Below are 25,512 nucleotides of genomic sequence, written 5' to 3' on the forward strand. Positions count from 1 at the left end.
TGGGTCCTCATTTCACTCACATCGGAAGGATGGAAGGCTGAGCCAACCTTGAGCCGGTGAGATTTGAACCACCGAACTGCAGATAGCAGTCAGCTGAAGTGGCCTGCAGTACTGCACTCTAACCACTGCACCACCTCGGCTCTTATAAGATAGTAGCTATAAGATGTGCTTTCTGGCAGTTTGGGAGTAAATGGTGTGTCTTTTGAAGACTTTCAAAAGAGCATGTTGTTTACTATCTGCACTACTTTTGAAGACTTTCAAAGTAGTGCAGATGGTAAACAACATGCTCTTTTGGGGAATTACTTTGAACTGCTCTTGAGTCTGAATGATTGACGCTGGTGGACTAATAAATCATGGGGGAATTTGATGGGCCGCTCTGGATTATAAATACTGTTCGATAAACATCCTACAAAGCAAAAGAAGAAAAATTTAAAAATTAAAATTTGGATAGCTTAGAGGAAGTAAATTGATTGACTCTGAGAAATATAAATATAGTTGACTGCGAAAAACAGTTCCAGAATTGAGTAAACTCTTTTCTTGTTGGCTTTTTGGATATTTGGAACATTGGGATTTTGGTGGATTATTGAGCAACTTTCAGCCCATTATATCAAAGCAAGATGTTACAATAGGGAAATACAACTGCATTTCAAAAAGAAATAAAGTTAATGTTTCAATATATTCAGGAAACTATGATAAAGAAACATAGGTAGATGAAGAAACAGATGCATGGGATAGATATGAGATTAGGAAATCATCAGCAATTGATGGAAAATGAACAAAAATCTAGAAAATAGAGGAGCGGAGTAAAGAATAGAAGAGGTAAATCGACACAAACAGATAAAGATCTGGGAGAGATAGTAATAACTTTTGAAATGGAGAAGATAATTTACTATTTAAGAGGTCAAAATATAGAAGAGGATAAAGAGGCAAATCTTCAGAAGTAATGAAACAGTTATTGGTGGGTACTTTAGAGACTGGAAAGTGAAAGAGAGAAAAATAGGCAGATGAAATACTTAGACTGAGTATGAGTGATATAAGGAGATATAAGGTCCCAAGGGAGGAGCATGCGAGATTTGTCAAAAAAATAATAATAACAAAAGTTGAAATATTTTAAAAGGCAAGAGACGATGGTTAAATACAGAATTTTTTGATATGTGACTTGTTCTATTAGTGGCTAGAGAATAGAGGTAGAAGTTAGAAATGGGGAAAATATTATTAGGCATACTGCTATATAATATACTATTATTACTATTTATACATATTAGAAGTTAAAAGATTATTATTATGTACACAGAAAAAATATTATTAGCATTATTATTATGTATAAAGGAAATTCACCAGACAATACATTGTTCACTAAGCAGCTATCTATGTTAAAGATAAAAGTATAAATAAAAATTAAAAAAAACATACGCAACTAGAAATTTTACTTTTGCAGGATAGGTGATAGGCACAGGCTATTTTCATTACTTTTAAATTGTAGAGAGAAATTGTTGGGGTAATTTTTCTCTATGGATTTAATGACAGAAACAGAGACCATTAGGAAAATCCTGTAACATATAACTAGTATAATAAATAGCAAAAATTATTGAACTTTTATCCAAAGTTTAAAAGACTTTAAAAGATGATAGATAATACTGTAGTGATAATAGGATTGAAGTATAAAGAATTTAATTCAAAATCACAGATAAAATTAAAGTAAACCATATTTTCAATGATCAAAACATACTTCATTTTACATAAAGAAAATTAGCTATATTTTAAAGTGTCATCAATTCAAAATCATAAGGAATTGTAAATACAATAGCTCGTATTTATGATTAATTCAATGTTTTCTACATGGGATTGAGTGTTTCCTTACATTTTATCTTTATCAGGTTGACTGTTTTTGTTTATTTTATATTCTTTATGAGCTTCTCTTAGAATTGTTTTAAGTTCTTGCTATTGTTTTTTAATGAAAAGTTTATCTGCATAATTGTTCATACAATGTCAGCACCTCAAAGTGGACCAGATCAAAAAACAAGTACTAGAAAGACTATTTTACTTCTACTTTAATGTTATATAGTATAATAAAAAAACCTGGATCGGACAAAGTTTGCTTCTGCCTCCTCTTATACCAAAGAGAACCCAGGAAGTGTAACTTTGATTCTCCTCTACTCTTCTCTTGTTTTTAAAGCTGAACTGATGTTCTCTTAATTGATCTTGCATTCTTTCCTCAACTTTATCTCCATAGACCTTTATATTTATTTGACTTAGAACATATAAGAGTGGAATAGGAGTTCTTAAATCTCTGTGGAATTTAACATTAAACAACATCAGGAAAAATAGAAAGCAAAGATTACTTAAGAATCTGCTTCAGCTGGATTATTTTTCTCCCATACAGCCATTATTTAGTTTGTTTGTTTGTTTTTAGATTTATATGCTGCCCTTCCCCCCAAAGGACTCAGGGCAGCATACAACATTAAAAAACCACCCTTTTCGGCACTTGTTTAAGAACTATTATTTCTTTAGATTTATCTTTTATTGTAGTATTCCTTGCATCCTGCAAAATCTCTGTTTTCAGTATTTTCTTAGTAAATCTTACATGTACTTCTCTGGGTAATTTATTTCTTACAGTGATCTTGTATGGACCATATACATTTTGTCAATCCCACCTAACACCTTTTCCTTGGATTCTTCCAGTCTTCCGCTAAAATGTCTGCAATTTTTTTCCACTAGGTTCTCTTCCTTTTCCTCTTCAATATTTTGGAATCTTAAATAATAATCAGCCTTGCCCATCTCCCAAGAGATATTTAGCTTTTCTTGATTGTTACCTGTCGTTGTCACTCTATAATCCATTTCCATTTTTTTCTCTGTTGTTTCCACCTTTTTGTCCACTTTCTGCAATCTCTGCTCATTTTTTCCCATTATTTCTTTGACCTCTTTCAGATCTTCATCCACTTTGTTTACTCTTTCTTTGAGGTCTTCATATATAGCCTGTAACATACTCTTTAACTCCATACTGGCTTTATTTTTTTGCTTTGTCATATTTGATTATTTTTGTGCTGGAAGGTGTCGCTGTCGCTGAAGAATGTGCTGTTAATCTTTTTCATCTTGTTGAGTTATTTTTGTAATCCAAATGTCAAAAAAGAAGAAGAGAAAAGGGGGGAAATCCAAATTTTGAAGGTCAACCCTCCAGGTCTGTTTCAACCATTTCAACTTCACACTCAAGTACATCCCTGGGGGGAAGAATTTCATGGCTGATGCTTTGTCCAGACTCCCTCAATACAACTGCTCTAAACTGAGTATTGTTCAGCCTGTCGTTCCCACATCCAGCCTGGCAGCTCCGGTGGTCACTCGCCAGCAGGCACGCTCGAAAGTGGAGGTGCCTCAAGATTTTCTTTCTGACCTCAGACGCGCCCTTCCCCAGGATGACTGGTTCCAGCAGCATCAGGATGAGTGCACGATGAGGGACGATTTACCGTGGATCGGAGCCAAGCTTTACGTCCCAGCCTCTCTTCGTCTCGTCGTCCTCCAACGAGCTCACGATTCTAAGTTGGTGGGTCACTTTGGTTTCGTAAAAACATTACACCTGGTGAAGAGACAATTTTGGTGGCCCTCTTTGAAAAAGGACATTGAACTTTATGTTGCCAGTTGTCGGGTCTGTGCAGCCGCTAAACGGCCACCTGGAAAACCACAGGGCCTACTTCAATCTGTGGCCCGCCCTGTCGCCCCTTGGAAGGAAATTTCGATGGACTTCATTGTCGAACTTCCTGAGAGCCAGGGGCACACCGTCATTTGGGTGGTTACTGACTTATTTTCAAAACAAGTTCATTTTGTTCCATGCCACAAGATTCCTTCTGCTAAGGCACTGACTAAACTCTTCATTTCCCACATTTACCGTTTGCATGGGGTGCCTGTTCGCATTATTTCCGATAGGGGTGTCCAGTTCACTTCGGCTTTCTGGAAGGAATTTCTTAAACGCATTGGCTCCGCCCAGGGCCTAAGCTCCGCCCACCATCCTCAGACTAATGGGGCTTGTGAGAGGACTAACTCTGTTTTAGAACAATATTTACGTTGTTTCATCAATTATCAGCAAGATGATTGGGTGGACTTGCTACCGCATGCTGAGGTGGCCTACAATAATTCTGTCCATAGCAGCACTGGCTTCACCCCTTTTTGTGTTGTTTTTGGTCAAGATTTTGTTCCTATTCCTGAGCTGCCTTGTGACCAACCGCAAGTTTCTTCCGTCTCTGAGTGGAGCGAACGTCTGAGCCATGTTTGGCCTTTGACTCTTGCTACTTTGGATGCTGCACATCGTGCTCATAAGAAACAAGCTGATAAGCGTGCACAACCTTATCAGTACAGGGAGGGTGACCTGGTTTACTTGTCCACAAAATTCCTTCAAACCACACAAAAGTCGAGGAAATTGGGGCCTAAGTATGTTGGTCCATTCCCCATCATCAAAATCATCAATCCTGTTTCTGTTCGCTTGCAGCTGCCCAAGCATCTCAACCGTGTTCATCCCGTGTTCCACGTTAACCTCATTAAGCCTGTTCGTGTTTCTACCTTACGTCCGCCTGTCGACCCTCCACCTGCTCCCCTGTTGATTGACGGTGAACGTCATTTTGAAGTTCGTGAGATACTGGACTCTCGACGGCGACGTAACCGAATCCAGTACTTAGTGGCTTGGAAGCATTTTCCTCCCTCTCATACGGAATGGGTTGACAAATCCCATGTTCGTGCCCCCCGGCTGCTTCGACAGTTTTATTCTGCTTATCCTGACAAGCCTTGATTCCCCCCCCCTTCTCTCTTCTGTGTTTTGTTGTTCATCTGTTTGTTTGTGTTTTCTCGTTTTCCAGGCCTGACCGCCTTTTTCCGGGGGACGGCCGGATGTCAGCCTCTGCTTTGCTGTTGCTTCGGCTGCCATGAAATGGGGAGGGAGGGCATGGTATTTGGGAGGGGTTACTCATTGTGCTGGAGGAAGGTTCTGGAGTTCACCGGTTGATCGGACTACGCATGCATGGGAGTTTCCCGCCAGGACTAACGGCACCGACATTCCATCTTTGTGATGCCTTTTGAAGTTATCTCGCACCTGACACTTGGGAGAATTATGATTGGACTGTAACTGTGATGCCAAGGGGTGGGGAATGGGCTATTCTATATATCAATCGTTTTCGCGCCTAAATATTCAGATTTCGCTTCGCTATGCCTTTAATCATTTTTAATTAGTAAAAGTACACTTGATTTCCACACATGGAGTCTCGTGGTCTTTCTTTCCTAATTATTTAATGGAGAGGTGCTGACAGTCAGGCAAAGCTCATCAGTAGATTGGATTCAGTTAAAAGATGGTAGATGTGTAAATAATTGATAGTGTGTACTAACATTTTCTAATTGCCAATTTTGCTCCAAAATTTGGACAAATTAAGACTTCCGGTGGGCAGGGCCTGACAGAGGGTTGTTATCTCTAGCAGCTCTGGAATCTTGGCGTCGTTAATCTGTCTAAACAGCAATCTATCAAGCTGTTTAGCAGTTTATTTATCCTCCCTTCGGGCTTAGAAGAGAGAAATGAGCAGCTATGCATCGGAAGTTTTCCAACTAGCTCTTTCAGCATAAACGCTGGGAGGAAAGTGGGAAAGCACTGGCGGTTGCATGCCAGCTCTGTGCCAGGATTTATTCTGCCTTTTGTTGCAGAATGAAGGTTTTTGCTCATCCTCAGCACAATGATTTATTATGGACCTCAAGCCGAGCTGAACCAATACTTGTGAACTTCTTAATTGTATGTATAAATCCTTAGCTCCATTGTAAAGAATTCCTTCTGCTGATTACTTGCTGAAAGTTCTATAAAAATGGCGCTGAGCTGTGTAGGAGGGGCGTGCCTCGGGTAGAGCTTTTGCGAAGCCTAAAAGTGGTTTACTATCAAGAAAAGATTTATTATCAAAACAAATAGCAATTGCTGTATAACTGGACTGCCTGGACTTTTTAACTGACTAAAGAAGACTTCTAAGCAAAAATTCCCGCCCTCCTCCCCCGCATCGAAAAGTGCCGGAAATTCACCAGCACCTTCTGCTAAAATACAATCATCACTCCCTTCTACATCTGCAGGGGACCCCCTGACAAGGGAAATTCTGCAGAAGGAATTAATCGATGCGTTAAAAAATCATGCTGTTACAATGGAAACAAAACTTAAGGAAGAGATAGCTGCTTCTAACAAACAGATGTCTGAAAAACTTATGACATGTAACAAAATGATTAGAGGGGACTTGGTGATGGCTCTGAATTCAATAGTTGGTTATGCACACGCCCTTGAAGAAAAGTTAGAAGAACTTAGTGACGCTAATACGAACTTGGCAACGAAAATGGAGGCGGTCCAGCAAAAGTTAGCGCTGAAAAGTTAGCAGACAATGAAATCATAATGCTACAGTATAGGCAAATGGAATTGGCTTTAAGGATAAGGGGCCTCCCTGAAAATACACAAGAGAACCTGAAACAGACTCTCTCTGAAGCCTTCGACCTGATGGCAGGAAGGTCAGGAGGGAATCTTGACTGGCAAATCGAAAAGGTTTATCGCGTTAATTCCTCGCTGGCAAAACAAAAACAATTACCAAGAGATATAGTGGTCTACTTCGCCACTAGAGATGTGAGAAATACGATATTACAGGAATCCTACAAAAATAAGCTTCAAATCCAGGGTCGGGAGGTGACTGTCTTGAAGGAGATACCACCTAAAATGCTGAGATCTAGGAAAGACTATGCCTTTCTAGTGGAAGAGCTCAAAAATCGCCAGATACAGTTTAGATGGGACGTACCAACCGGCATCGCATTTAGCTATCTTGGAAAAAGACATCACCTCAATACAGTATGGAAAGCTCAAGATTTCTACACCAACGTACTGAAGGATGGACAACCCTCTTCCTCTAGATCTAGACAAAGAGAACAAGAAGGATATGATGGAAAGCAAGCCACTCAAGTTTTAACAAGGGGGGATCAACTTGTTCTTTCAGAGGTACAAGAAGCTAAAGAACAAAGACAAGACCGCGTGGTTACCAGACGAATGGAACAGGAATTAAGAAAGCAACGTACACAAGCCACCGTTCAGGAGCATACAGGTGTTACCTCAGAAACAGTGGGAGGAACTAGGCCAAAGGTTAAATTTCAAGAGATTCAGATGGCTATTAAAAAGTTTCAGGGGGCTAATGATGGTAACTAAATCTCTAATAGGGAATGTTAAGCGATTGGATTAATTTAGCAGGAAATGGAGTGATCAGTATTGAAGGGTTTGATTTGGTATATGGCTGCTTGTTTGCTGTATAATAAAGAGGTGGATGAGAACTTTAAAGGTCATGCTCTGGGGAATGCCTTGCTACGGGTTGGAAAAAAAACATTAATATTAATTACATGGTAGATTTATAAAAAGGTTAAGGTATTCTGGACAAAAATATGATGGATTATGTAAAATGCTCTCTCAAAAAAAAAAAACCCCACCTATTCTCTGTTATGTATAATCACTGACTGTACAGCAGTAGAGATTAACCTGACTTTGCATTTGATAACTGCAGCTAGATTGTTGGTGGCGCAATACTGGAAGAAGGAAGATTTGTTTACTATCTAGGAATGGATATTGAATATCACAAACTTAGCAGAGATGGCTAAAATAGTTGCATATCTCAAGGATAATTCAAATGAGAGATTTAAATGAGACTGGGAATAATGGATTGACTATATTCAAAATAAATATGGGTCTAGGACATTTCAGATAGTTTATGACTAAGATCAGAAATGATACAAATTGTTTATAGTTAGCCTAGCAAGAAGGAGCTAAGATCAATTCAAAGATGTTATTCACTTTCTACGTTTTCTCTTAAGTATATCTTAAACTGTTTTTGTTAAAGATTTATACCTTGTATTGGTTCTGGGAAGTCAGGGTGGGGGAAGGGTGGGGGGTTGGGGGGAGGGTGGGAGGGAGTTGAGTTTACTAAGTTGGAGGAGGGATGTTGGATGATTGTACATGTATACTGCTATTTTTTCTTTTTTATGTATATTGAAATGGAATTATAAATACCATCAACACAAAAGGGATTTTGCTCAGATGCTGAAATACACCAATTGAATTAGAGGAAGAGTGGGAAGTAGAGGAGAGAAGAAAGATAGGAAGAGAGGGATAGGAGAGAGGGTGAAGGGGGAAGATGAGGTGTATAAGGAGGAGTGGTAAGCGGAGAGAGGAGAAGGAGAAAGGAAGGGGAAGTAGAGTAGAAAATGATGGAGGGAAGACAGGATGTAGAAGAGTGGGAAGTAGAGGAGAGAAGAAGATAGGAAGAGAGGGATAGGAGAGAGGGTGAAGGGGAAAGATGAGGTGTATAAGGAGGAGTGGTAATGGGAGAGAGTAGAAGGAGAAAGGAAGGGGAAGTAGAGTAGTACGGAAGCAGAAATACACCAATGAGAGGGATTTTGCTCAGATGCTGAAACACACCAATTGAATTAGAGGAAGAGTGGGAAGCAGAAGGGAGAAGAAAGATGGGAAGAGAGGGATAGGAGAGAGGGTAAGGGGGGAAGATGAGGAGGATGAGGATAAGGAGGAGTGGAATGTTGAGAGAGGAGAAGGAGAAAGGAAGGGGAAGTAGAGTAGGAAAGGAAGATGGAGGGAAGATAGGAAATAAGAGAGAGGTAGAAGAAAGGTATGGAGAGTAGAAGAGCTAATAATGGGTGTTAATCTTTTTGGGGTGTTGAAGACAAGAGGAACTGATGTAATCATTACTTAATACTATATGATACTGGCTATGTATAGTATACATGTGATTGTATGTTATGAAAATGGAAATAAAAATATGTTTAAAAAAAGATTTAGTTCATAGTTGAAACTTTGCATCTTAAGTATAAAACAAGCAGCCATTCTCCAAGTAAGCAACATATAGAATAAATCTGTTTAACATAAAAATATTATGTTAAAAACATCTCTTTTAAAATAGTTATTACATCAAGTATGTTCCCTGGTTTGCTACTTTTTTTGTGAAACTGTAAGTTTTAAGAGGGAGCATAATACATACCATATTTTGGAATTTTGTCTTGGCTTCGGTGAAAGGTGGACAGTTTTTTGTTTTATTTTTAATTGTTTTTTATTTAATAAGAAAACAAGAACAAAACAAAAAATAATAGTGATGATACGTACACTATCAAAGAGAATAAAAAAACTGAACACATAAGTGCATTCACAAAAAAGTGAAAGAAATATGACAAAGAAAAATGTCATTATAACAATAATTAACAATTCTATACATACTTGTCTAAATATTATTTAATAAGTACATATTTCTATTACATGTATACAGCTATCTTTTTAACCTACTGTATTCCATATAAATCAGTCCCATATTTCATTATACTTGTCTATTATACAGTCTACATCTATAGGCAATAACCTCATAAGTCATAAATGTAATCATATTTTCAACCCATTGAATAAATGGAGTAATTCATTTATTTTTTAAATGCTGCAATACCAGTCCTTTAGCCATACAGAAAGCATGGAGAATCTAAGTATTAAATATAATTCAAAAGAATATTATCCTTTGAAAATTTACCTTTTGTTGCACAATCATATTCATGTAATCCACTACTTTTTTCCCAGGCTTAGTAAGCGTGGGACATTGTAGATATATCTGATTTTTTTAAAAAGCATAATGCTTATTACATCTGCAACAAATGCTATTTGATATATTTTTCTATAAAAAAATAATGGACTCCAATAAATTATAAATATCTTGTATGAACAGTAATTTGAAGTTCATTAACATTCTTTCAATAGAAGTTAATACACTCTTCCATTACCTATCTAGAACCTTTAATTCTTCATTTCACTCACTTTTTAAAATCTGCAGATCACAATGTTTTTTTGATAACAAAAGCCTATTAAAAGGAATAGGATTCTTTTTACTCTTAAAGGATTTAACAAGGATCTAAGGAATTATTTAAGTATTTCAGATATCCCAAAAGCTGAAATGTTGCAGGTCCAAACAGTGTTGTTAATAAATGTTATAATTGTAAATATCACAGTTGGTTTATATTGCTTTATATCTGGTAGATGATATTAAAATTTCATCTTCAATAGCAATAGCAATAGCAGTTAGACTTATGTACCGCTTCATAGGGCTTTCAGCCCTCTCTAAGCGGTTTACAGAGTCAGCATATTGCCCCCAACAATCCGGGTCCTCATTTTACCCACCTTGGAAGGATGGAAGGCTGAGTCAACCTTGAGCCGGTGAGATTTGAACAGCCGAACTGCAGTCAGCTGAAGTAGCCTGCAGTGCTGCATTTAACCACTGCGCCACCTTGGCTCTAAGTCATCTATCAGTTGCTCTAAATTCATTTCTGTCCAATTTTTCCATATCACCATTGTTTCCCCAATTTTTAAAGTCAATTTTGTATGGGGGAAAGTATTAATTTCTTTTATTAGGTATTGAATTCTAATCTTAGTACATTTAGATCTTAATAGTATCCATCCAACTAAAGGTGCTATATGACCAAATCACAAAAATAACACCAATTGTTGCCTTCCAATATTTAATACTTGACAATCGGCAAATATCAGAGTACAGTTCCAGATTCAGAAAACTGAATCGTCTTTCATTAATTGATAATTACATTTTTGTAAGGATATCTATTTTTGTAAAGAAAAAATGTCTAGTATATTTGAGGATTATTCTGGAACACCTCCAGGTTTTTGTTACATAGAATAAACTGTTACATAGAACTTAATTTCAAAAACAAGTTATGGCATTTTGGCCTGAAATCTAAACTACACAGTTTTCAATATTTTGACATTTGTCCGTGTTGTTTATTTTCTTTTGAATTTTTTTGTTATTGAAAAATAACCAACTATTTCTAAGAATCAACATTTTACAAGCTTTTAATTATAAGTAAATGAAATATATCGTTCCACTTTTATATACAGCTCTGTGTTATATATGTCAGTGTTTTTCAACCACTGTGCCGCGGCACACTAGTGTGCCGTGACATAGTGTAAGGTGTGCCGTGGGAAAAACACCCGCCTATATTGAATATAGGCACAGAGTTAAATTTTTTTAACATTTTCTAATGGTGGTGTGCCTCGTGATTTTTTTCATGAAAAAAGTGTGCCTTTGCACAAAAAAGGTTGAAAAACACTGATATATGTTAATCTAGGGTGACCAGACGTCCCGCATTTGGCGGGACAGGCACGCTTTTTCATAATTTTTCCCGCATCCCGGGCCGTTCTCAAAAGATCCCGCTTTTTAATTTTGGTGCCTTCTTCGATCACTCGCTCCCCCGCCCATCCACTGCCGCTCACATGGGCGGGGTAGCGTAGCGAGTGAGCGGGCGGATGGGCGGGGGAGTGAGCTCGCCTTTCCAGCCCCACTTCCACCCGGACAAGCCATGGGAAAGCCTCCGCCTCTCCAAAAAGAGCCACCTGTGTGTGTGGCCCTCGGCGGGGTCTGGAAGTGGTGCCTTTCCGCCAAAGCATCCCTCGCGCACTTTGGGGGCCGGCGGGTGAGGCGAGCGCAGCAGCCGTGGCCGGAGACTCCTCTGCGGGACCCCTTCCGGCTCCGTCTGCTTCCCAGCCTGTTCCCGCCTCTCCTGACTCTCGGGGCCGCCGCTTCTCCGAACTCACCCAAAGAGAGTAAGTGACGAGCATGGGCGGGGTAGCGTAGTGAGTGAGCGGGTGGATGGCGGTGGGATAGCCGCCAGAAGCCTTCCTGCCCACCAGCGGCTGCACTGCAGCTGACTCGCCCCGGGCGGGCTGGAAGGTTTTGGGCGTCAGGGCGGGAAGAGCCGTGAGCGGATGGTGGTGGGATTGCCACCCGGGAGCCGCCAGCCTTCCTGCCCAACACCTACTCTCCCTGGACTTGTTTTGATGAGCGCGGGGCGACTGACGGTAGTTTGCTCCGGCTGCGCCCGCTCAAACTATCGTCAGTCACCCTGTGTTATAAGATTAAGATCTCTTGAATTAGATTCCGGCTGATGCGGCGGGCGGCGCATCCACCCAGCTGGAACGGAGGAAAATCGCGGGGTTGGGGAGAATCAGTGAGCCGGAGAAGGCTGTGGGTGTCTCCGCCATACACTCAGGCACCAGCCCTGCTGCTGCTGCTACTGGGCAGGAGCGCAGGGGCGGCATCCAGCCAACCTGCTGGAAGCCTGGCAACTGACAATGGCAATCCGTCTTGCTTTCCCACTCTGCTCCTCTTTCCCAACGCAAAGGTAGACGGATGGAGAGATAAGGCAGAAGAAGGGAGGGCAGTCGATGCCTTGACCGACAAGAGGCATGTCCTCCGCACCCTTAGCAGGACCAGTCCCATCCCCCCCGCCCATCCCCACCAGCGCAGCCCCTGGCGCAATCGGGCTGCAATCGGCGGCCGTCCCTGCTGCAATCCGCACCGCCCGCCGCATCAGCCGGAATCTAATTCAAGAGATCTTAAAATCCCCATTTCTTCCCCACTCCAGGGGTAGGATACTGCAAAATCCCCATTTCCTCCCCCCTCCAGGGGAAGGATACTATAAAATCCCCATTTCCTCCCCACTCCAGGGGTAGGATACTGCAAAATCCCCATTTCCTCCCCCCTCCATGGAAAGGATACTATAAAATCCCCATTCCCTCCCCACTCCAGGGGAAGGATACTATAAAATCCCCATTTCCTCCCTCCTCCAGGGGTAGGATACTGCAAAATCCCCATTTCCTCCCCCCTCCAGGGGAAGGATACTATAAAATCTCCATTTCCTCCCCCCTCCAGGGGTAGGATACTGCAAAATCCCCATTTCCTCCCCCCTCCAGGGGAAGGATACTATAAAATCCCCATTCCCTCCCCACTCCAGGGGAAGGATACTATAAAATCCCCATTTCCTCCCCACTCCAGGGGTAGGATACTATAAAATCCCCATTTCCTCCCCACTCCAGGGGTAGGATACTGCAAAATCCCCATTTCCTCAATGTGACCACTGTCTGTGATCCGGTTCGTGATGGAAGGAGGCAGGAAAGCGCGGGGCACCGGAGAGCTCACCCAGCTGTATTTCTTTCGTTAATTTATCCAATTATGGCATAGTCCATAATTTTTCTGTATAATTTTTCCGTATAAAATTTTTAATCAAGCCCCCCCCCCCCCCCCCCCCCGGTCAAAGGTGTCCCTCTTTACCAATCTGAAAATCTGGTCACCTTAGTTAATCTGATCTGAACTATTTAATGTTGCTTAATCTATTGCAGATGTAATGGTCACTGAAGTATTTCTATAAACCACTACTGTTGACATTCCCTAGTCTTCTTTTAGTATTGATTCAATTTTACCCAACTGTTCCAGGATACATTTATGCCAGGGTATGCATCTATGACGTATGTTTCCTTACAAAATCCCACGTAATTTCATATCTTTTTACTTTCTACCTAATTAGAATAGACATGGCAGAAAAGGAAAACTGCAAATGTAGTGTGATGAATTGATGGATATTAAGACAGGCTAGGAACTTAACAAAATGAACAATTGTGCAAATAATGATTTCCTACTGTGGACTTTTATTCTTGTTAAATCTTATTTTTTTCCAGTATGTCTCATACTGGATCAGCAAAACTCTTCACTTTTTAGAAAACATTTAACTTATTGAATGCTATATGTTTCAAGCACTTTTATTCATTATGAAAATACATGAGCTAAAACATACGGAGCAATTATTAATATAGTTAATATTGTCACTCTGAACTAAATTAATTTCATTTGATTAAAAATGATCTATTATCACCACTTTCTTTCCATCCTAACTTTTGCTTGAATATATAAGTGTCAGCATTCCAAATACCATGTAGAATCAAATCAGAATCGAAGGCAAAACTATGCTTAAAGTTCCAATTTAATAAAGCAGGTATGTTGGCACATGTTGTGGGGATCCCAACTCTGGAAGTTACATCAGAATCCCATCCAGTTAAAAGTTCATGATCTTGTCCCCACACCCACAGTCCTTCACATGGTCCAATCTTCTCCTTCCACGCTGGCATTCATGCCCAGCTTCTTCCGGTCAGGTGTGAAAGTCTGGAGACAAAGGATGACCTTGACTTCTAGCAAAGAATGAAAACAATACATTCCAAAATTCTACTCCTTCTAATTCCCCCTCCCATTGACTATACTTAAAGAAACAGCATAATTAAATAAGAGAAAGTGTGGCAGGCCAAAATTCTAAAAGGAACATAAATGCAGGCCTGACAGGCGGCCTCTCCTCAGAAGAAAAACGTTTCCTGAAAAGAGAACAACATAAAAGTTAACATATAAAAAAGTTAACCACCTACTTCCACCCCTAGAGGACCCTTTGGCTTATCGGGAAACTTCTCGTGGAATTGTTCTACTAACTTTTCCACTTTTAAGTTCCAACTTTTCACCCAAGTGGCTTCAGACAAAGGGTAGCCCTTCCATTGCACTATATACTGCAAGCAACCCCTATTCAACCTAGAGTCTACAATCTTTTCCACCTCAGATCGTGGTTCCCCTCCTATCACTATAGATGGTGTTTCCCCTTCTGTCTCTAAAGGAGGAGAGAATGTTTGGGTGGATGCTCTTATGCTAGACCCATTTACTGATTTCAACAAGCTACCATGAAATTCCGAGCCAAATTTCCCTAGACCTCTGGGTAGACTCAGCCGAACTGTAAACGGGCTAACTATTTTCACTATTGGGAATGGACCTAGAAATTTTGGACCAAATTCCTTGCTAGGCATTCCTAATCTTAAGTATTTGGTAGACACAAAAACTTTGTCCCCCACAAGGAAAGGGATTTGGAGCGAGCGGTGTTTCTCAGCTTGCTTCTGGTAGGCTTCTGCTGCATCTGCTAGAGCCGTCTTTGTATTCTCCCAACCTTTCTTTAGTATGTCCATCCATTCATTCAAAGACATGGAGGAGGGAAGTTTTTAGGCAGCTCAGGCATGGGAGCAAATTCCATGCCACTGGTAATCCGGAAAGGAGTAAATCCAGTGCTGCTTTGACTTGCATTGTTGTACGCCACTTCGGTGAAGGGTAGCAAGTCTGACCAGTTGTCTTGCTGATAGTTCACAAAACACTGGATGTATTGTTCCACTACCGCATTGGCTCTCTCTGCTGCTCAGTTCTTGTGTGGACCCGATGGATCTCAGGACCTGGCTCCAGAACTTGGCTGTGAACTGGACTCTGCGATCTGAAATGATCCTCTTGGGCAATCCATGCAGGCAATAAATGTGTTTCACAAACATTTTTGCTCATTTCTTTGCGGACAGCAACTCTGAGCAAGAGATGAAGTGCCCCTGCTTAGAAACCAAATCCATAACTGTCCAGATTACTCTGTTCCCACTGCTGTCTGGGAGTTGCACGATGAAGTCCATTGCAACCTCTTCCCATGGTCTGTTAGGGCTGGCCACTCATTGTAGCAGTCCAGACTGGTCTGTTGGAAGCACCAATCTCATAGCTGTCATCAGCTTATCCTGGCTTCCATTACTATCATGCTGCAGTTTTCTCGACAAAACATCCCCTAACAAGTTTTTGGGTTCTTGTTGGACAGCTGGGTTTTTTGTCTCTGCTGCAGGTTCTGGGCTCTTGGATTCAATCATCCCTGGCTGGCCCTTTTCCTCCATCGGTGGTATTGGCTCATCCACAATCATCAATTTCCTACCACCCTCTTCCCACTTTATCATAGGTTTCCACTTGTCAAGCCATGCAAGCCCCAAGATTATTTTCTCCGGCATCTCTGGAGCAACAATGAATCTGGGAAGCTCGCAGTGGCGGCCCACTTGCAACTTCACCCATTCAGTTACTAGCGTGGGTTGGGCCCCTCCCATTAGCATTCCATCTACCTGTTCACCCCGAATGGGACAAGCTAGAGATCTTGTGCTTATGTCTAGTTGCTTGACAATCGACGTGCTGATTAAACATCGAGCACAACTGGTGCTCACAACTGCTTCAACTTCCCCCTCCAACCCCATCTTAGGCACTTGGAGGTTGACTTGGAAGGCGAAGGGGCGGATGGGTACATTTATCATTGGGTCATCTTCAGCAATTTCTTCCTCCGAGGCCTCCCCCTTGGTAGGACTCTTTGTCACTTTAAGTTGGGGATCCTCTTCCAGAGCGTGTTTGCTTTTTCTCTCCTCCGAGGCCTCCCCTTTAGTAGGACTTTTCGTTACCTTAAGTTGGGGATCCTCTTCCAGAGGTTGTTGACCCTTTTCCTCCTCTGAGGCCTCCCCCTTGGTAGGACTCTTCATCACCTTAAGTTGAGGATTCACTTCTAGAGATTGTTGACCCTTTTCCTCCTTCGAGGCCTCCCCCTTGGTAGGCCTCTTCGTCACCTTAAGTTGGGGATCCTCTTCTAGAGGTTGTTGGGCCAGATGACTCTTTTGTGGTGGCATCTGGGGCCTTCTCTTTTCCGCCATGGCAGTTGGTGCATACATTTGTGGCAATGGGGCTGGAGCCAAGCACTCTGACGCTTTGTGGCCAAGTTGACAGCAAAGGTAGCATTTTGTTGGGCCCCACAAGGAAAGGGACCTAGTTACATCTCTAAACTTAGGAACCGCCTCATCACATTTTTCCACCATCCATTCTGTAGCTAGCCCCTTGGTAATCCCTTCTTCCATTGTTGAGAATCTTTCTCTGTAAGAAAGTTGGGCAAGAACCTTTTTGGGGATTGCAGGGGAGACTGGAACCGGTGGGGAGGTCAATCCCTCGGTTGGCCACTGCCCAGTTGTCTGCCATGGTGCCATCTGCTGAGGAAGGGCAGGTACCAATTGGAATCCCTTTCATCCATGACCTGGGATTAAGACCCATCCCGAGGGTGCCTGATTCACAAGTTGCAGTTCACCCAATGATGGTTGGTTAGGGGGTTTTATTTGCCAAGGGCCTCTCTGCTGGCTTGGAGGATTTCTGGCACAACAAAGGGCCCCTCTGCTGGCTTTGAGGATTTCTGGCCCAAGGGCCCCTCTGCTGGCTTGGGGGACTTTCCCATGTTGATGGTCCTGGAGGTGCCCACTGGCATCTTAACCATCCACACTCTGGGAAGAAAATCCAATTTAGTGGTGGCTGGTAAGTGGAGGATGTTTGCCAAATCCCTTCTTGCTGGCTGGGTTGAAAATCCCATTTTGCTAGGGATTCTGTCTTCAACTCAGTTGCAGGGCATTGGCTCATTTGGAAGGAGTCAAAATCTCAACTCCCGGGTTTTTCCCAAGCCTTGGCTGGGGAGGGAGGAGGGGTAGAATGCACTCACATTTAGTTTTCCGGAATGGTCCAGGATCTCCATCGGAGCTGACTGCATGAGGGTGGCTGAAAGCTCCATTCATCAGATCTGCGTTGAGAATAAGTACCTCCATTCCACTTCTTTGCATCCTCCACAGGCTGGGCTTCTTGCCAACGGCAATAAATTTTTAAAAGCGAAACTGCTTTTACCTTTGCAGATTTGAGGAGGAACATCTCATCTCAGCTTCTTATTTCAAAAGGCTTTCTTCTAATTGTTCACTGATGTTTTACGCTGACCGGTGTGGTTCAGCGTTGGAGAAACAGCAAACCTCACCAGCGAGGAAGGGGTGCTAGTGATTTATTTTGAAGGGAGAGTTGGGATGATGTCAGTGTTCCAAATACCATGTAGAATCAAATCAGAATCGAAGGCAAAACTATGCTTAAAGTTCCAATTTAATAAAGCAGGCATGTTGGCACATGCTGTGGGGATCCCAACTCTGGAAGTTACATCAGAATCCCATCCAGTTAAAAGTTCATGATCTTGTCCCCACACCCACAGTCCATCACAGTCCATCAAAATCTACATAAATCCTTTCTGGAGAACATTTCTAAATTTTTTACTGTCTATGGCTATAATAATACCATTTCATTTTCCAAATGTTACCTTTTCACTCATCTTTTCTGTTGAGAGCTTAGCTTCTCCTAATAGTTAATTCGGGGCTTTAAATGTTGAGGGACTGGTCATCTTTGACTCGAGTTCAATGATATTCTTTGTCCTTCTGATAGAAGAAAGAGAGGAATTACCTAGTACTTTGTAGGTTAATAAGAAATCTTCTCCTTCCACGCTGGCATCCATGCCCAGCTTCTTCCGGTCAGGTGTGAAAGTGCAGAGACAAAGGATGACCTTGACTTCTAGCAAAGAATGAAAACAATACATTCCAAAATTCTACTCCTTCTAATCCCCCCTCCCATTGACTATACTTAAAGAAACAGCAGAATTAAATAAGAAAAAATGTGGCAGGCCAAAATTCTAAAAGGAATATAAATGCAGGCCTGACAATAAGATTAAAATATACATTTTTACTTGTAATAAAATGTGATATTAGGAAGGAAACAAAGAAGAATTTAAATTTCATGTTAGAAGGAAAATAAGTGGACTGCTGAAATTGTTTTGTTAGGGTTTGAGGATTTCATTGATAAGACTTCCTTTCACAAGATAAATTTAATAATTATTAATGAGATTTTCCAGGGAATAACAATTAAGTAGTCATGCATATTTCTATTGGTAGCATAGAATTGGTTTTTATAATTTATTATTTTATATGTTATTTTGAATTACATTGCAATTGGTAAGGTTTAAGCAAGAACCCTTAGATCTTAATCAAATGCCCCCTACTTATGAATTCAACGGGCAAGAAGAAAAAGACTTATTCAGAATATCCAAGATATTTTAGGCAGAATCTGACTTGACTTTTAAAATCTACAGAAAATCTACATAAATCCTTTCTGGAGAACATTTCTAAATTTTTTACTGTCTGTGGTTATAATAATACCATTTCATTTTCCAAATGTTACCTTTTCACTCATCTTTTCTGTTGAGAGCTTAGCTTCTCCTAATAGTTAATTCGGGGCTTTAAATGTTGAGGGACTGGTGATCTTTGACTCGAGTTCAATGATATTCTTTGTCCTTTTGATAGAAGAAAGAGAGGAATTACCTAGTACTTTATAAGTTAATAAGAAATTAGAGCCCACAGGCTTTGCTTCCTAAGGGGAATTGCTATTATCTGATCATATTTTGAACTTGGATTTAGTCAATGTCACTTCCCTACTACTTGCTAATTATAGATTATGAGAATTTGACTGATAAATAATAGTTCACTTGAGTGTGCAAGTAAGCTTTTGCCAAATCACAATAATATCAAAGCTAGGAAGAAGAGTCCATTGCCATTTACTAGATACTCTTACCTATTGTTACATCATGTTGAATAAAGGGCATAATTCACCTGACATAACATACTGTTTCTGAAAATATTTTCCTCTGCAGTCTGAAATATCTAAGTTGTATAGGATCTCTGTAGAACATCTGCAAGTTTGACTAATCACATAGGAACAATTGGTTTTTTATTAGTGAGATCACCAAGGAAAGGCAAACTTAACATTTCCACAACAAGAATCGAAAAAGATTTTCAAACTTATAATTCTGCAATATAAAGTGGAATAAGGAACAATGTGTGTATCAAAGTGACAGTGTTCATTCTAGTTTTAGACAGTTCACAGTCCTGCTGATTTAATTTCTAAAATCAAACAGCATTGGAACAATTACAATAAAGATAGAACCTTAACAGATCACTCCTGATAAAGGCAAAACAGGACATGTAAAATAAAAATAATGTAGCTCTAAAACAGGAGCCCGTCAAACTCAAGACCTGGAGCCTGGATCCGACCTGTGGGGTACTTAGATCTGGCTCTCAGGACTGCCCTGGAAACATGAAAGACCGGCTTGTGGTACCTCTGCCAGTGAAAATGGAGCTCTGGAGAGCTGTGCATGGTACTTCCCAAGCTCCATTTTATTATTTTTATTATTATACAATTGTATCACAGCGGCCAGTTGTTTCGCCGGATTTGGCATTGGTTACTAGTCAGGCCCCACCCAGGGGCCTAGGACGTCGTAACGTATTTTCGTAATATGCGTGCAGATCCAAGCAGTGCGGCTTTTTGCATTTGACTGATGGTGATTTTGTCAATTTTTAACTGTTTTAAATGTAATTCCAGTGCTTTTGGAATAGCACCCAGTGTGCCAATTACCACTGGAATTACCACTGCTGGTTTGTGCCATAGTCGTTGAATTTCCATTTTTAAGTCCTGGTATTTTGCGATTTTTTTCATGTTCCTTTTCGGCGACCCTGCTATCACCTGGTATTGCAATATCTATGATTGTAACCTTGTTTTTCTCAACCAGTGTGATGTCTGGTGTATTATGCACCAGTATTTTGTCCGTTTGTATATGGAAATCCCACAAGATCTTGACCATCTGATTTTCGGTGACTTTTTCAGGCTGATGTTCCCACCAGTTGGTTGCTGTTTTAATATTAAAAATTTTGCACAAATTCCAATGGATCATTTGCGCTACTGAATTGTGCCGCAATTTATAATCAGTCTGTGTGATTTTTTTACAGCAGCTGAGTATGTGATCAACAGTTTCATCAGCTTCTTTGCAAAGTCTGCATTTGGCATCATCAGAGTATTTTTTGATTTTGGCCTTAATGGCATTTGTGCGGATAGCTTGTTCTTGCGCAGCCAGGATTAGTGACTCTGTTTCTTTCTTTAATGTACCTGTTGTTAACCATAACCGTTTGTTCACTGTCCACTTTATCTTTTATTTTTTCCAGAAATTGGCCATGCAGTGCTTTGTTCTGCCAACTCTCCATTCTTGATTTTATCACATCTTTTCTGTATTCTTGTTTCGTCTGTTGGGCCTTCAGTAGATTTTTGTTCTTTACTTCGATTAATAGATGTTCTTGACTTTCTTTTAAATAATCAGCCAGTGCATGTTTTTCTTCTTCAACTGTTTGCTTCACTTGTAATAATCCTCTGCCACCTGATTTTTGGAGCAGATATAGTCTATCAGTATCACCACGTGGATGTAAACTATAGTGCATTGTCATTAGTTTCCTGGTTTTTCGGTCCAAAAGGTCCAAATCAGCTTGTGTCCAGTTAACTATACCAGCTATTTATCTTATAACTGGTATTGCCCAGGTATTTATGGCCTTGATTGTATTTCCACCATTCAATTTAGATTTCAAAATTTTCCTAACTCTGTTGGTGTACTCTCGCCTGACAATAGTTTTTACTTCTCCATGCTTGATGTTATCCAACTGCAGAATGCCTAAGTATTTGTAGGCTTCATTTTCTTTGCATTTAATTAATTGGCCATTGGGCATTTCAATTCCCTCACATGCAATGATTTTGCCCCTTTTTATGAATACAGTGGTGCATTTTTCCATGCCAAATTGCATTGAAATATCGGTGCTGAATACTCGGACTGTGTTTGTCAATGATTGGATTTCTATTTCTGACTTTCCATAGAGTTTCAAATCATCCATATATAGTAAATGCGAATTTTTTTCAGCTTCTTTGGCTGTTTGGTAACCTAATTTCATTTTTTTTAAGATTACTGATAGTGGGATCATTGCGATGATGAAGAGAAGAGGTGAAAGTGAATCACCCTGGAAAATTCCTTGCTTGATATTAACCATTCCGTAGATCTCATTCCCTACTGCCAACTCAGTTCTCCATTGTTTCATCGCCTTTTCAGTAAAGGATGTAATATTTTTGCTAATGCCAGTTGTTTCTAAGCATTTTATGATCCAACTATGTGGCAGTGAGTCAAATGCCTTTTTGTAATCAATCCAGACCATATTCAAGCTCGTTTTTCTGTTCTTACAATTTTCTAATATCATTTTATCAATTAGAAGCTGATCTTTTGTGCCCCTGCTCCTTCTTTTGTTGCCTTTTTGTTCTACTGGCAAGATGTTGTTTGTTTCCAAATAATCCATCATGTTATCTGCAATAATGCCTGTGAGTAATTTGAAGGTTGTTGGCAAGCATGTTATTGGTCTGTAGTTTTCAAGTGTTGTTCCTTTAGTTGCATCTTTCTGAATCAAGTATGTTTTTCCAGTTGTCAACCATTCATCAATTTGGCCCTTTTGTAAAATTTCATTCAGTTGCCTGGCCAATATTGCATGTAAACTGGTCAGATATTTGAGCCAGAAACCATGTAATTGGTCCTTTCCAGGTGATGTCCAATTCTTTACCTTTTTAACTCGATTTTTGACCATCTCAGTTGTTATTTCTAATACTTGCATTTGTTTGTTGCCAATGCTTTTCTCAAAGTCATGTATCCACTTTGCTTCCTTGTTGTAGTCCTTTGCATTTTCCCACAATTCTTTCCAGAATTCAATTGTGGCCTGCTTTTCTGGTTTTTCACTTTTGGTGTCACCATTCACATTAAGACTTTGATAAAAACGCCGTTGGTCTGATCGAAATTGCTGATTTTGTTTATATTGGATGATTCGTGCCTCATATCTTTCAATTTTTCTAGCTGTTGCTGTTATCTGCTGTTTTACAATCTCTACAGCTTCATTGATGTTTCTTGTATCCAATCTATATCGTCTGATTAGCCGATCTATGATTTTGTTGTTTTTAAGCCGTTGCTCATGCATGTTCTTTAAGTTACTAGCATCTGCCCTTAATTTTTTGATTTTTTGTTCTAAATGGATTTTCCACTTTGGCTTTGTTGCTTTTTCTGTTGTGTGACTAGGTACCTTAATTTTAATGCCTAGTTCATTAGTGACTATTACAGCTGCGCTGTACATTAACTGGTTTGTTTCCAAGATGGATCCCGGTTCAATTGTTGAAAACACTGCATTAACCATTTTCATGATAGGGGCCAAAATTTTCTTAGGCACAGTTTTTAGTGATGGTAAACGTTGCCTTTCCTCATTAAGCAGAAAATGCTCCATGATCTTATCCTTCAATTCTTTTTGTTTTTGAGTTAGTTCATCAGTTGGTTCAGTGATAACTGGTTCTAGTGGTGGTGATGTTATTTCCTCCCCAAGAGCTTCTTCTGGGAGTTCTACTATAATGTCTTTAGTTGTGTCTTGAATATCAGTTATTTCCGCTTGTGATATTGTTTTTTGGGGTTTGCAATTTGCCTGAATTTCCTCATGTTCAACTTCACTAAACACTTTATTCCGTATAATAAATCGCCTTTGATCTGCTAGTCGTTGTTCACTAACATTTGAATCTGAATATTGTTGTTTCCATAATTCATACATTCGCTTTAAATAGCTTCTTTTTTCTGGCTCTGAGTTGTAGTAACAGGTCATTGTGGCACGGTTTTCATCTGCACTATATTTTTGTCGTTTTGTTGGCTGGTCCACTTGTAGCCCACTTGTCAACGGATGTCCAGGGACCCCAACATCCTCCGCGGCCCTTGTTAACCCGTGCGACGACCGATGCGGTATGGAATTCTTATTTGTTTTTTTCACCATATTGTACGGGTTGGTGGGGTTTTTTTTTACGGGACCAGATGCCAACCTGACCCCAACCCTCCTCCTTTCTCATCCGGGCTTGGGACCGGCAACGACGGAGTTATTATTATTATTATTATACAATTGTATCACAGCGGCCAGTTGTTTCGCCGGATTTGGCATTGGTTACTAGTCAGGCCCCACCCAGGGGCCTAGAACGTCGTAACCTATTTTCGTAATATGCGTGCAGATCCAAGCAGTGCGGCTTTTTGCATTTGACTGATGGTGATTTTGTCAATTTTTAACTGTTTTAAATGTAATTCCAGTGCTTTTGGAATAGCACCTAGTGTGCCAATTACCACTGGAATTACCACTGCTGGTTTGTGCCATAGTCATTGAATTTCCATTTTTAAGTCCTGGTATTTTGCGATTTTTTCATGTTCCTTCTCAGCGAATTGAATAATAATTCAATTTGTATGCTTCCCTATTCCCAAGAGACTCAGGGCGGATAACAAGCAGAGGTGAAGGGGAATATAAACATGAAAACAAAAAGACAAGCGAGTTAAAAACACAGCAACAGTCGCAACAATTCAAGTGGGGCTGGGAACTCATCAGCCCCAGGCCTGCCGGAACAGCCAGGTCTTAGTGGCTTTGCGGAAAGCCTGAAGGGTGGTGAGGGTCCGGGTCTCCACGGGGAGATTGTTCCAAAGGGCCGGAGCAGCCACAGAGGAGGCCCTCCCCCGAGGAGTCAACAGTCGAAATTGGCTAGCAGATGGTATTCAGAGGGGGCCTAATCTGTGGGATCTAATTGATCGTAGGGAGGTAATTGGCAGGAGGCAGTCTCTCAAGTACCCAGGTCCAATATCATGTAGGGCTTTAAAAATAATGACTAGCACCTTGAAGCGCATCCGGAGCCCAACAGGCAGCCAATGCAGCTCGCGGAGGATAGGTGTAATGTGGGTGTACCGAGGTGCACTCACAATCGCTCGGGCAGCTGCATTCTGGACTAGCTGAAGTCTTCGAACAGGTATCGAAGGCCACTGAGAGGTCAAGGAGCACTAGGATAGAGGAGTGAACCCTATCCCTGGCTCGCCAGAGATCATCGATCAGCGTGACCAAAGCAGTTTCCATGCTGTAACCAGGCCTGAAACCAGACTGAAAGGAATCCAGATAATCGGTTTCATCCAAGGACCGTTAGAGTTGAAAGGCCACCACTTTCTCAACAACCTTCCCTACAAAGGGGAGGTTGGAGACTGGACGATAGTTACTCAAAATGGCTGGATCCAGAGAAGGTTTCTTCAGGAGGGGTCTCACCACCGCATCCTTTAGAAGGTGCGGGAAGGATCCCTCCCGGAGAGAGGTGTTAACTATCATCTGGATCCAGCCCCGTTTCACCCCCCAGCTGATCGAGACCAGCCAGGAGGGGCATGGGTCCAGGATACAGGTGGAGGCACTCACCGCTCCCATGGCCTTGTTCACTTCCTCATGAGCGACAAGCTGAAACTTGCTCCATAAAATCTGCTCAAGACCTTCCCTCGGTACCTCGGCTGGTACTGTGCAATTGGAGTCCAGATCTGTTCGAATCCAAGCGACTTTTTCCATTAGAAAATGAACAAATTCCTCAGCTTCAACCATCTGTATATTATTCTATTTTTATTTAACTCGTTTGTTAAAAATTGGTATTGCCTACGTTGTTCCCGAATTCTCCTTGGGATCTGTTTAAGCGTGGTCAGCTCTTTTCCCTGTAGTATAATCGTCTCTTCTCTAGTTTTTTTGTACACTTCATCTCTGGCATTTTTCTTAGCGAATCTTACATGTACTTCTCTTGGGAGTCTATGTCTTCTTGCATAGTTAGTATTCACCCTGTAAGCCTCATCAATGTTCCCTCTCACTTCCTGTTCTTTTTTTTTGCAGAAATTCAGTGAGGATATTAATCATTTTTTCTTTCAGGTCTTCCTCCTTCTCTTCCGGTATATTTTGAAATCTTAGATAGAATGCCACTTTTACATTTTCAAGTTGGATTATTGATAATTCTAATTCTTTATTAAGTTGTCTATATTCCATTTCGATTTTTCCCATCTTCTGATCTGAATGTTGTATTTTTTCTTCCATACATTGAATTTTCTGTTCATTGATTGCTAAGGCATTCTGTATCTTTTCAACTTTATCATCTACATTTTTGATAGTTCCTTTCAATTCTCCCATTTCATTTTTTAATTCTTCATGATTCCTCCTTGTCTCTTCATGATTAGTATATGTCACTTCTTGGCTTTTTGCCAATGTCTCCTGTATCATCTGGAGCA

The 25,512-nt window shown here is 40.8% G+C and overlaps 1 protein-coding gene across 5 annotated transcripts in view; it reads left to right on the top strand.

Annotated features, from left to right (window-relative positions):
- Positions 1-25,512, top strand: part of BBS9 (Bardet-Biedl syndrome 9) — a 347,201-nt gene that overhangs the window by 288,036 nt on the left and 33,653 nt on the right. The window contains exon 22 of one of the 5 annotated variants that reach the window (XM_032234711.1): positions 4,842-4,882. The exons of the other annotated variants lie outside the window; for them this stretch is intronic. The gene's annotated coding sequence lies outside the window, so the exon portion shown is untranslated. Of the gene's footprint in view, positions 1-4,841; positions 4,883-25,512 lie in introns of those variants that run through there. 5 annotated transcript variants of the gene reach the window in all.

Source organism: Thamnophis elegans, chromosome Z, assembly GCF_009769535.1.
Source record: "Thamnophis elegans isolate rThaEle1 chromosome Z, rThaEle1.pri, whole genome shotgun sequence".
Classification (NCBI taxonomy): domain Eukaryota; kingdom Metazoa; phylum Chordata; class Lepidosauria; order Squamata; family Colubridae; genus Thamnophis; species Thamnophis elegans.